The following is an 11,174-nucleotide window of genomic DNA, read 5'->3' on the forward strand; positions in this document are numbered from 1 at the left end:
CTCTTGTTAAGTACAGTCAAATCTCATTCTACCATGAATTTGGAATTTACTCGATTCTGATTGGTCAATCAGAGGCTATTAAATCACAATAAACCCCCTCTGATTGAAACAGCTGGTTTGACGGCCGCATCACCGCGGAAGCTAATATTCATAGAATAGTACTATTTTCAGTCATTGTCGGTACGCATATTTGAATAACTATATCTACAATTACCGGTTACAAAATGCACAGATGCGGTCACTACAATATTCAAAGGATGTGTGACAATACATTTCGTGCAGAAAAACACGACAGAAATCAACAAAGGGAATGTATTTACGTTTTGGAGACAACAGAGAGCTTGAAATTTTGGCGCTTTTCTATATACGACTGTGACGTCATATCTTTAGCGTCACAATGAGCGATATGACGTCATAATGGTGACGCGCGATGTAGAGCGAAAGCCTTGCAAAGCTTGCTTTGTTTTCTTTAGGGATGCCCACCTCATGTTAGCTTACCAAGTTGCCGTGCTTATATGCTTTCAATGCCTGTCATATGTTCGAGTGAAGTAAATACGGTGTAAATAAACTGCTTGAGTATATACAGCACCATATTTTGTTCGGTGATTCTGTAATGCAGATCGATAACCCACTCAAAACACTGAACTCAACCCTTGCCGCTTCACTCTGTATATTTGCTAACACCAAAGAGTTCGCATTTTATTTAGTCATGGTAGAATGGAGATAAACATACTGTGTTTTCAATGTAGAGCTAGGTTACCTGTAGATTTAACCCCGCTAAATTTAACATTTGAAACCTCACGCTGCGCGTTCGGTTCCAAATTCAATTTAGCGGGGTTAAATCTACAGGTAACCTAGCTCTACATTGAAAACACAGTATGTTTATCTCCTAATTAATCCGACACTCGTTAATCCAACAAACAGCTTTATCCGACACTAAAGATAGGAACCGATTTAATCAATGCTAATTAGCCCCTCAATCCGACAGTCTCGCACTCCGACTCCAACACCTAATTTGCAACGAATTACTGAAATCACTCATTAAAAGTCTTGTTAATCCGTCACAGTGATCAGCGTCGCCCAATCCAGGAAATATTACCTACTTCTAGCACAGATTTGTTAGCAACTGGGAGCTGTTACTAGTAGGTACAAAGACGGTCACTTCGTCTCTGGAGACTAACATTTACTGCTACTACTAGCTAACGGCAAAGGAGCATGTCTTTGATTTTCATTGGTCAACGAGTCTACATAGACGATATGCAAGCCGGGCTCTGTCTCAACAGAAAAATGAGAAGATTACCACAGAGCAACTTCAACCTGTAACCAGCTAGCTTTCTAGATGAAGAAGTAGCACTTGAAATATACTGTGGTTGTTAAATAATTAGAAATAGAATCTACATTATCATGAAGAAAATTATACGGTAACCATTGATCATTACGTCACCAGCTGGTCACATGACCTCGTCATGCATCATCATCCACCACCATTTTGTGTAGGGTCACGTCATTTGTTCCACTCAACCTAGGCCTAGTTTAGACTAGTTAATTGTGTCTGTTCTCTAAATAGAGCACAACAAACGTGGGTGTTTTCACAACAATAAATACTCTTCAATATTCCTGCCATTTCCACAAATGGGAACGTAATGTCGTGCATGTTTTCTTCAGGTAGCCTTGCATTCTTTGCGTCCCTAGAAACAATGTTGACGTGCACAAGCAAAGTCACGCATCATAAATGCCGTTTATTCTAAAAGAAAGAGTGATTTACCGCTAAGGTATGACCTACTACCTATCATATATCGTATTGGAGTTGTTGCCTGGTATCAAGCGCCCATGTTTTGAGGTGAATCACTTGCGTCCAAAGACGATTGGGTTACGTTCCTTTTCACACTCGCTCATTTCTTTTGGTCCAACTGGTAGTAATTACTGCTTACATATATATACTTTTATATGTCGTATTTCGTTTACATTTCAGCAGTATGCATCGGAGGCAGAAAATTTATTCAAGCTCTGAAGTCCCAAACAACTGAAAATGCTCCAAAACACAATCACGTGACCCTGGTATTCTCAAAGTGCTGGTGAAAGTGATTGTTTTGTAAATGTTTGTTGATAGCAGAGAGGCTGATAGACTTTATAACAAGTCATGATCAACATTTCCCAACTGTTAGTTATTTACACTGGTCTACATCTGTATTGTTTCTTTGCAACTTCTGTCAACAAACTCAAATTTATCCATTTATACCTGAATAATTGTGTTGTTTTAAGATTATGACTAGGCCTACAGCATCTAACTAACTATAATCCTCTGCTAACTGAATGTCTGAAGACAAAATACCATTTTATTGATGAATGTATCTCCATTTAACTCATACAGTTTAGTGTAGGGTGTAATGTTTGAATGTTTTTGTTGACAGTAGCAGACACTACATCTGCCTATGAGCAATGGACAGGACTGAGAATACCTTACCATGAACAGTAGTGTGCACTGCTGGCAACATCCTGTTTTAGTAAGTATAATTGAATTCCCAATTATAATGTCATTGTACACACAAAAACAACATAGTGTAGTTTTTAAATAGTGATCTGTTTGGCAGTGTTTTTTATATTGTATATTTTCCTTTTCACTTTGTCTACTGGCCTGCATTAGTCCTTGTCATTTTCCTGTTATTTCTGATACATTTCAAAATAAGATTTGTCTGTACAGTACCAGTACACTTTAATAAGGACTAAGAGCAAATGTGCATATTTCTCAGTGTTTTAGTCAATTTGTGTTGTACCCAAATAGAGGGAATATTGTTACTGTAGTTCTTGTCATTCATTGTCTTGGCAGCAAGTGCCACATGTTTAGTTATACAAAGTTACCAAGTTACCAGTGAAGATCACGGTCAGAATAGGTCTTCAGCAAACCATTCTTGCTTTAAGAGGTGACTATCCTTGTCACAAGAGGCGACTAACGCGATTGAGGGGTCAGGCTCACACACATCGTTAATGCATGGCATCGTATCCCTTTTGGATGGATTGATGCTCATGTCAATTACTGGATTGTCATGTCCAGATTTCATTGTTTACAGGCAGCTGTCAAAGCACGAATATTGCTTAGTAAAGCATTAAACAACAAACAAACAAAGATAAAAGTTCAATTTTTTAAATAATCTTATACCCTAGTATTATAATGTGCCATTTTTATCGATTATTATGAATACAGACTGTTTGTATCAGTTTGTAAGATACAAACCAAGATTCCCACAACTATCTGCACATGCTTGTCATAACACGATTAATATGGTATCTTCAGGTTATATATGTTTGTAAAAAGTTTGCTAGAAAGTGTCCACTTTGGTTGTAAAATCAGTATGTTCCTCACGACAGAACTAAATGTACACAACTTTGTTGTGGTATTTTTTGTTGAACTCGTCTCTGTCTTTCTCAAGTTATGTTTGTGCAAGGTGCCTACCTGTTTAGTTTAGACCTACATTGTAAATGTTGTGCACTAGACCATGTAGCCTGGTCACTACAGGGTTTACCCAAGCCTCTTAAAACTGGGGACAAATTTAATGTCTTATCTTAAAAATATCGTCTTGTTTCTCTAATCATACTGTTAAAATTATGTTTTACGTACTTATCTACTCTCTGTGGAATTCCTAACCAATTAAATAGTAATGTCCAATATTTTTTATTATATTTGCAGATAACAAATTGCTATAGACTATTAAGGCAACTGCTATGTTATATTCTAACTCTTTACTTGATCTTGGGACTCACCAGACTCTGCACTGGATACACAATGAAGTATCAACGTCTTTTCATTTCGGGATTGAGGTAGCAAGCGATAGCCTGTTGTCTGGTACTTTAAAGTATACTATAATGCATGTACTAATTCTTTATACTGTAAACATATACTGACATGATGCAAGTGTCTGTATAAACAAGGCACCACTGTAACATGTTTTGCTTGAGCAATTCCTCCTGAAAGGCCCCCAAGTTTGAAACGCAAGTCCAGTAACATTGTGCTCGATGTAGTAAGTCCAATTAATAATAGTCAATATGACAACACTAAAATCCTGTTCGGACTAGTTGACCCATCATTTTTAGGCACAGACTGCTTATGTAATTCAATATATGGTGACAATGCTGCACGAGGTTCTGTTTTGTGTATTTCAATAACTTGCACATTTATGAACTTTAACCTTAATGTAATCCTTTAATCAAGTGATGTTTTATTTTTACATTTCTTTAATAACCTACAATTGTTATGAAGCTGTCATTTTTTGTGTGGTCCCAGGAATAAAGTCACCAGAAATGCATTCAAAAATTGTATCTGATTTTGAGCATGACGAACATGGCAGATATGTTTAAAATGTTGTTTTCAGACATGTAAGTTATTGTACAGTAAGTCGTCTGTAGTGTAAAAACATGTTGATTCTTTTGTTTGCATATTTAGCTGTTCCAGAACTGTTAGATGATATTAAATTGCCGTAGAAGAGTTTTATTTCCATCTGTAATGTCATTATGGTATACCAGTGTGTATGACAATTGTTTTGAAATTCATCAATATCTTCAAATATGATCTATTGTATCCAGTGACTGACATGTTAGAAAGAAGAAAGTTAGGCAGCACCCAATCAGAGAGAGTACCATTAGACACATGTGATCAAGTCCAATTCAACACATTGCCCTTACGTATAATGGTCTCTGTCCAACATTTTCCACGGATCTCTGTGTTTGAAAACCAATTCATCCTGATAACAGGTTTCTGATTATATTGCCTATTCACTTACACAAGATACACAATTTTGAGTAATAAACAGTTGAATGTAGAAATCTGTTAATGTTGATAGGAAGAGAACAATCATTATCTTAGGGTTATGTTAAATATCATTAAGGCTTTAATGACTTGTTGACAAGTAAGGAATACCGTATTCAACATAACAAGCGCCCAGGGCGCTCTCAAAATTAAAAATAGGGGGCGCTTATTAGAATATTATTTTGAGTTGAAAGATCGTAAATTTCGTGGTTTATGCTGAAATGAAACAGCCTGAAATGTTTACATACGACAGATATATTTTTCAAGAATTTAATTGCCCATAATTAAGGGTGATATAACACATGAGTGCGTATTTTACACAAATAAATAAGTCTTGTGTACATTCATCAATCAGAAGGGGTGCTGATTGGGATTGTTCACTAGCCAATATATTAGCAAATATCCCCGTGGGTGCTTATTAGATCGGGGCGCTTATTATAATGTTGCTCCCCCTGGATTTCTTTTGGGTCACATTCGTGTCAGTTATTTTGTCTTTAGTTAATTAAATGAATCTACAAATGAACATAAGTTGAAGTGCAAAATCATACATGTTTAAATCTAAAATCTAGTTGGCAGGGGACGAGCGATTTTAATATCTGAATTAAAAAGAAAAGAAAAGTATTCATTAAACAAGCAAAAACACATGATGAGACATTTGAAATAGCAAAAGTAAAATTCACACCTTTTGAAAATGATTATCAATATAATTAATACCAAGTGAATATATATTAGACAACTACTTTCTCGAAACATTCATTATCATTATTTCCCATCCATTCATTCTTGAAATACTGTGTGTTTCTGTCTTTTGAAAAGGTAGTCATAACATCCTTTGTTATAGCAGCGAAATGAAAGCATGAAGGATAATATATTTCGGATTTTACAAAAAGCTCACCTGTGTTATGTTATTAGGAAATATTTTTAGTATTATTTCTTTTAATTTTCATAATGATTGCGTCACTAAATAACATATTTATTCGTATTTCAATAATTTTGATAAAAAATCATGAGTAGGTATTTCTCTAGTTGCAACAGAAAACAATTCCTAAATCATGACAGTATTAATGCTGACAAAAATTTATGCCATCATTATAGTAATCGTTTCCTTCAAATAATTGGCACCTTTCTTGAAACTGTGCAAGGGGCGATGGAGGGAGGTACGTGTTGTGTGTCGTGAACAGTTCCACTTATTGTATACGCAGCAAGATATTCGCATTTGCAGACAACTGTAGACAGGAGTCGAGTTTAAGATATTCGTACTTCCACCGTTGAAGATTTCAATCTTAGATAAGCCGTCTTACAATCGTACTAAGATGGGTTTGTGAAAGTGGCATAGGACAATTGTATGGTGATTGTAAAATTGATTGTAGCCGCCTAAGATCGATTGTAACTAAGATTGTTCTGTGCAAGTAGGCCCAGGTGTCGGTAACTTTTAGGTGAGGTTAGGTCGCACCCAGTGCAGGTAACATTTCCAACCATAAGTGGAAAACTGAATTCTTTTAGAACTGGCTGCAAGTCTTTTCAAATCCAGGAAACAAAAGTTCATGAAAGTAGTGAAATACACAGGTGGTCTGAATGCATTGAACTTGCAGGACTCTTCACAATTACCACTAGAACAGTCACTCATGAGGTTACAATCACAACAGACACTTTGAGACTTCTGTTTAAGGTTGTTTACTCGATATCATGATATGAAAAGGCATGTACAGATTCACCCAAAATAAATTCTGGAGCACATTCTCAAGGGTTTTTTTTCTTTGAATTTATTTAATATTCAAAATAACTGAAAATAAAGTGTTTCAATTTATGATTAACTAGTGCAGCCAATATTTTGGTGGTGCAACCTGCTTAGTTCACTTTGTTGCGCCTTGTGCAGGTGGTAAGACCCTGAATTATAGACCAAGGCCCCAATGACTGTATGACTATGGAGTAGCACTGATTATCATTGTTATTTTTGTCATATTTTTTATTTCAGTTGGCACACAACAGCATCCCTCCTGATCAAGTGAAAAGGAATCCTATGACACAGCTTGATCTTTGTCTGACATGGAAATCTGCAAATCAAATAAGGTGGAAGAATAACATCTGGTTAAAAAAATTATGTGGAAAAGTCAGCGGGTCAGAAATCACCCACATAACTGCTGTTATCTGAACACAGTTCAGGTTTGATATCCACCATGAACTTTTCAGGTATTGAGGGGCTGTGGGGTCCAAAGTCATCTGAAAATTATTGAAAACATGAATAATGGACATGATATGTAAATTACAACATAAAATAGAATGGTCATGTGTGTAAAGACATGTCATGTTCAATGGTCACTTTCAAATTTATCTTCCTTTAAGGTGGTCGAAAATAACATGGCTACAAATATAACGACACAAAACATATATGTTGATATATTTTAACCAAATTCAGTCTGTAGATGTGTTATGTTCAGGTACCAAGCGCTGAAGTCAGCTAATGTTAGTTTGTATTAACCTTCAGTTGTTAAAAACTTTTACTTTTCTGACAATCCCAGCCGTGTGGTCTCTAGATTAATATTTACAAAAATCAGACCACCGTGGTGATTCTGTGTTAGAATAGGTCCACTGCAACCTATCCTTGTTATAAGGGACAAGTTAAGTGATTGGGTGGTCAGGTTCGGTGACTTGGTTAGTTGCTTGTTATTGTAACAAGATGACAGTGATAATATCACTGGTTTTTCCAAACCAGACTGAATTATTTCCAGGTTATCTTCATATAGCTAATAAAATATATATGGGGGACTGCTGTGTTTAATAAAACTAAGACAATCACTGAAATCGGATCAGATTCTAAATATGACCGCCATGTCAACCATATTGAATTTGTCAATGATGCTAAATTATATTACATTGTACTTTGGGGCATAGTATGATTTTTGTAACTGCTGTTACTTTTGTTCTTCACATGTGCCCCCTTATCTACATTTACTGCATGTTCGTTTAGTCCTTTTGGTTTTATGCATATACCGGTAAATTGGAGTGATGAATGAATTGGACAAAATATCAACACTGTAAATGGTGACACAGGAGTGTATTAAATGTTATGAATTTATCTAAGTGTTAAAATAAAAATGACTTTGAGAAAACAGCCACATAAGTACCATTTATCAGAGCGGTAAATCAGTTCTAGAAATGTGAATTTTATTGGGATTCCAAACTGTATATTTGTTCAAGATAAGGATTTGAAATATCTGATGTTGGTTCTTTTTGTAATGTTGGAAGATAAACATAAATACAGTCATCGCTTGCTAAAACACCCTTCATGATACCGCAGATTGGGTTAAACTTCAGGTAAAATAAATGGGTCACATAAATTTAAATACTTCTCCTTTCTCCTTCCCCCCCCCCCCCCCCCCAAAAAAAACAAAAAAACCAACACATTTTTAAGCATATCGACAATTCTGCTCTAAATTTATGAATTTTTTTTTTTTTTATAAACGTTTTTATTGTTCCCAGAGTTGTAGATTAATACAGTATTCCATCAAAGACATATTTCGGTTTGCATAGAATGGCACAATACACTCTTTAGAAAATAAAAGGGTTGGAAACAAACATGGTCCTATTTCAAACCAAAACAGTTGCAACATACAGTCAGACTCAAACATATCATGTATCAACAGAGAGCTATGAATCAAATGCTGAGAATAAAGGTAATCATTTTTTGTTAAAGTTACTTTTGTCATCCTTTTTTTATAGCAATAAATTTCTCGATTGAATATATGTTTTTAAACTATTTTAAAAGTATGCCTAATTTCGGTTTGGTTCCTTTAATTCCACTTACATGAATATGCCTTTTTCCCAATAAAACTATATGATTGATTAAAGTATTAGAGTAGGTAGAACCAAACCAAATAAGATATTTTGTCAATTTAATTTTTTACGGAAGATAATTGTTAAGCCAAAGTTCGAGATCATTCCAAAATTGTTTAGTTTCATTACATTCCCAAAAGACATGGCTGACGTCCCCATTGACAGCATTACAAAAGCTACACACACTGTTGTCTACAAGATTCATTGTTAATAGTTCCTTATTTGTGTAGATAATTCCATGTAGAAATCTGTATTGAAAATCTAAAAGTTTTACATCCTTCATTTTATATCTATAAACAGTAAATATCTTTTTCCAATTAAAATCACAGTGAAAAGTTAATTGCCATTAATTAAAAACTTTAAGATTATTTTCATTTGATATTAATTTATCATTAAAGATTCTAGCACCTTTTACAGGCTTAGTCAGATCACTTAAGCAATTGATTAAGTTTAGTCATATTTTTATTTGAAATACTATGTGCTTCTTAAAACACTTGCCTTCAAATATTTGTACCTATGTTTTTGATCGTGCAACTTTCTATGTACTTATCGGGTTGTAATGATCAAAAGTGTAGCAGTTGCTAAGCACAATTCCAGAAAATAAATCTTGAAAGTGTGCTTTCACTAATTGTTGTATCAATAGGCAGAGAAATGTGTGAATGTAAAATATTTGAAATATTTCATTTGAGGTTTGAGATTAAATGCAAATTTTACAGTATTTTAATGTCCAGGTTCGAGATATCGTCTGCATGTCAATCTACAATGATGAGTTATCTGTTGTGAGCACCTCCTCAGAAACTACTGGACCACTGAAGCTGAAACTTCGCATTTGTTGATCACATCAGAGTTTGTTCAAGACGTTCAAATCCAAATTCCAGTATGATCTTTTACACTGTTAGCTGAAACTTCTTATTGCCATTATTCAGTCAGTTTTGTACAAGTTCTAATGAAATTTGGGATTAAAAAAATATTTCTGATTTTTCATAATTCATAATTTTGACCTGGCTTTAACCATGCTTTTAAATTCTATCAAAATGCATATTTGTGTATGTTATGGGATTCAAAAAATATTTCTGTTTTTTCATAATTCATAATTTTGACCTTGCTTTGACCATGCTTTTAAATTCTATCAAAATGCATATTTGGCAATGTAAACTTCTCTAAATTTGCCAGACTGAGGGAGCTGAATTTGTGACGTGTGTGTTTCTCCTCAAGATGACAGCATGATTTGTTCAGATATTTTAGTGTTTTTAGTCCTCAGTATTTATATGGAAAATATAAAAATATATATATGCAGGGTAGCAATGATAGTGTCTGTATAGTGGTTGTCTTTTTTGTCATTATAAAGAGTTGACTACATGTGAAGGTGAGCTACACTGTTGTAGCACTATTTTTAACCAGGCTATGGGCTATCATTACCAAATTCATTCACCTTTCTTTGGCAAATATTGTAGCCTTATAGATAAGAAGAATAAAATGATAATCTGTATGTTTAAATTATACATTTAACTCGTTCAGTTTTTTTTTTTTTGTGGTTTCAGATATCCCCTTTAATGATGTCATGAACTGGACGCTGCACTCTTGATTCCAGCACTAATATTGTCATGACCAAATGTTAATAATGTTCATATTCAGCAAGTTGAAGATAACTGACACCATCTTTAAGTTTCACAAATATGTTATTCAGAAGTTTTTTGTTTTCACTACTGATTTATATAAAGTATAAAAAATAGATTTCTGTAATAGAATAAAGTATTGAAATACATGTGATACTAGTTGTGTTTCCGTCACCATAGTGTGGATGTTTTATGCTGTTTGAGAGAAAAGTTGGCCTAATGGTCTAAAATGCTTCAACACTGCAAAGTTGTGTCGATTGGTTATGTGAGGATCCATTCTGATCACTAGAAGAGTAGAAACCCTAACCCTGGCTCCTTATCATTCATGTTTATGTTGAGATTTCGTGACATCTGCGCCTGATTCAAGAATAATCCAGTTTTACACCACTGTCTGACATAATGTGTAGAAACCTTAACCCTAGCACCTTATCATTCATGTTTCTGTTGAGATTTCATAACATCAGCGTCTGTATCAGGAATAACCCACTTTTACATTACTGTCGGACATATAATGGGTAGAAACCCTAACCCTAGCACCTTATCATTCATGTTTCTGTTGAGATACGAAAACATCTGCGCCTGATTCTAGAATAATCCATTTTTACATCACTGTCGGACACATATTGAGTAGAAACCCTAACCCTAGCACCTTATCATTCGTGTTTCTGTCGAGATACGAAAACATCTGCGCCTGATTCAAGGATAATCCAGTTTTACATCACTGTCGGGCATATACTGGGTAGAAACCCTAACCCTAGAACCTTACCATTCATGTTTCTGTTGAGATACGAAAACATCTGCGCCTGATTCTAGAATAATCCAGTTTTTCATCACTGTCGGACATATAATGGGTAGAAACCCTAATCCTAGTACCTTATCATTCGTGTTTCTGTTGAGATACGAAAACATCTGCGCCTGATTCA

The 11,174-nt window shown here is 34.9% G+C and overlaps 1 long non-coding RNA gene across 2 annotated transcripts; it reads left to right on the forward strand.

Annotated features, from left to right (window-relative positions):
* The first annotated feature begins 1,975 nt into the window (after window positions 1-1,975).
* Window positions 1,976-10,351, forward strand: LOC139463330 (uncharacterized). Of its 2 annotated transcripts, none has more exons than XR_011653040.1 (4): window positions 1,976-2,058; window positions 2,412-2,504; window positions 6,777-6,964; window positions 10,177-10,351. It is a non-coding gene; the product is annotated as an uncharacterized lncRNA (long non-coding RNA). The 2 variants fall into 2 exon arrangements; XR_011653039.1 differs by having other exon boundaries at window positions 6,777-6,871.
* Window positions 10,352-11,174: the final 823 nt, after the last annotated feature.

The sequence above is a fragment of the Haliotis cracherodii genome, unplaced genomic scaffold (assembly GCF_022045235.1).
Source record: "Haliotis cracherodii isolate W230 unplaced genomic scaffold, xgHalCrac1.p SCAF_16, whole genome shotgun sequence".
Lineage (NCBI taxonomy): Eukaryota > Metazoa > Mollusca > Gastropoda > Lepetellida > Haliotidae > Haliotis > Haliotis cracherodii.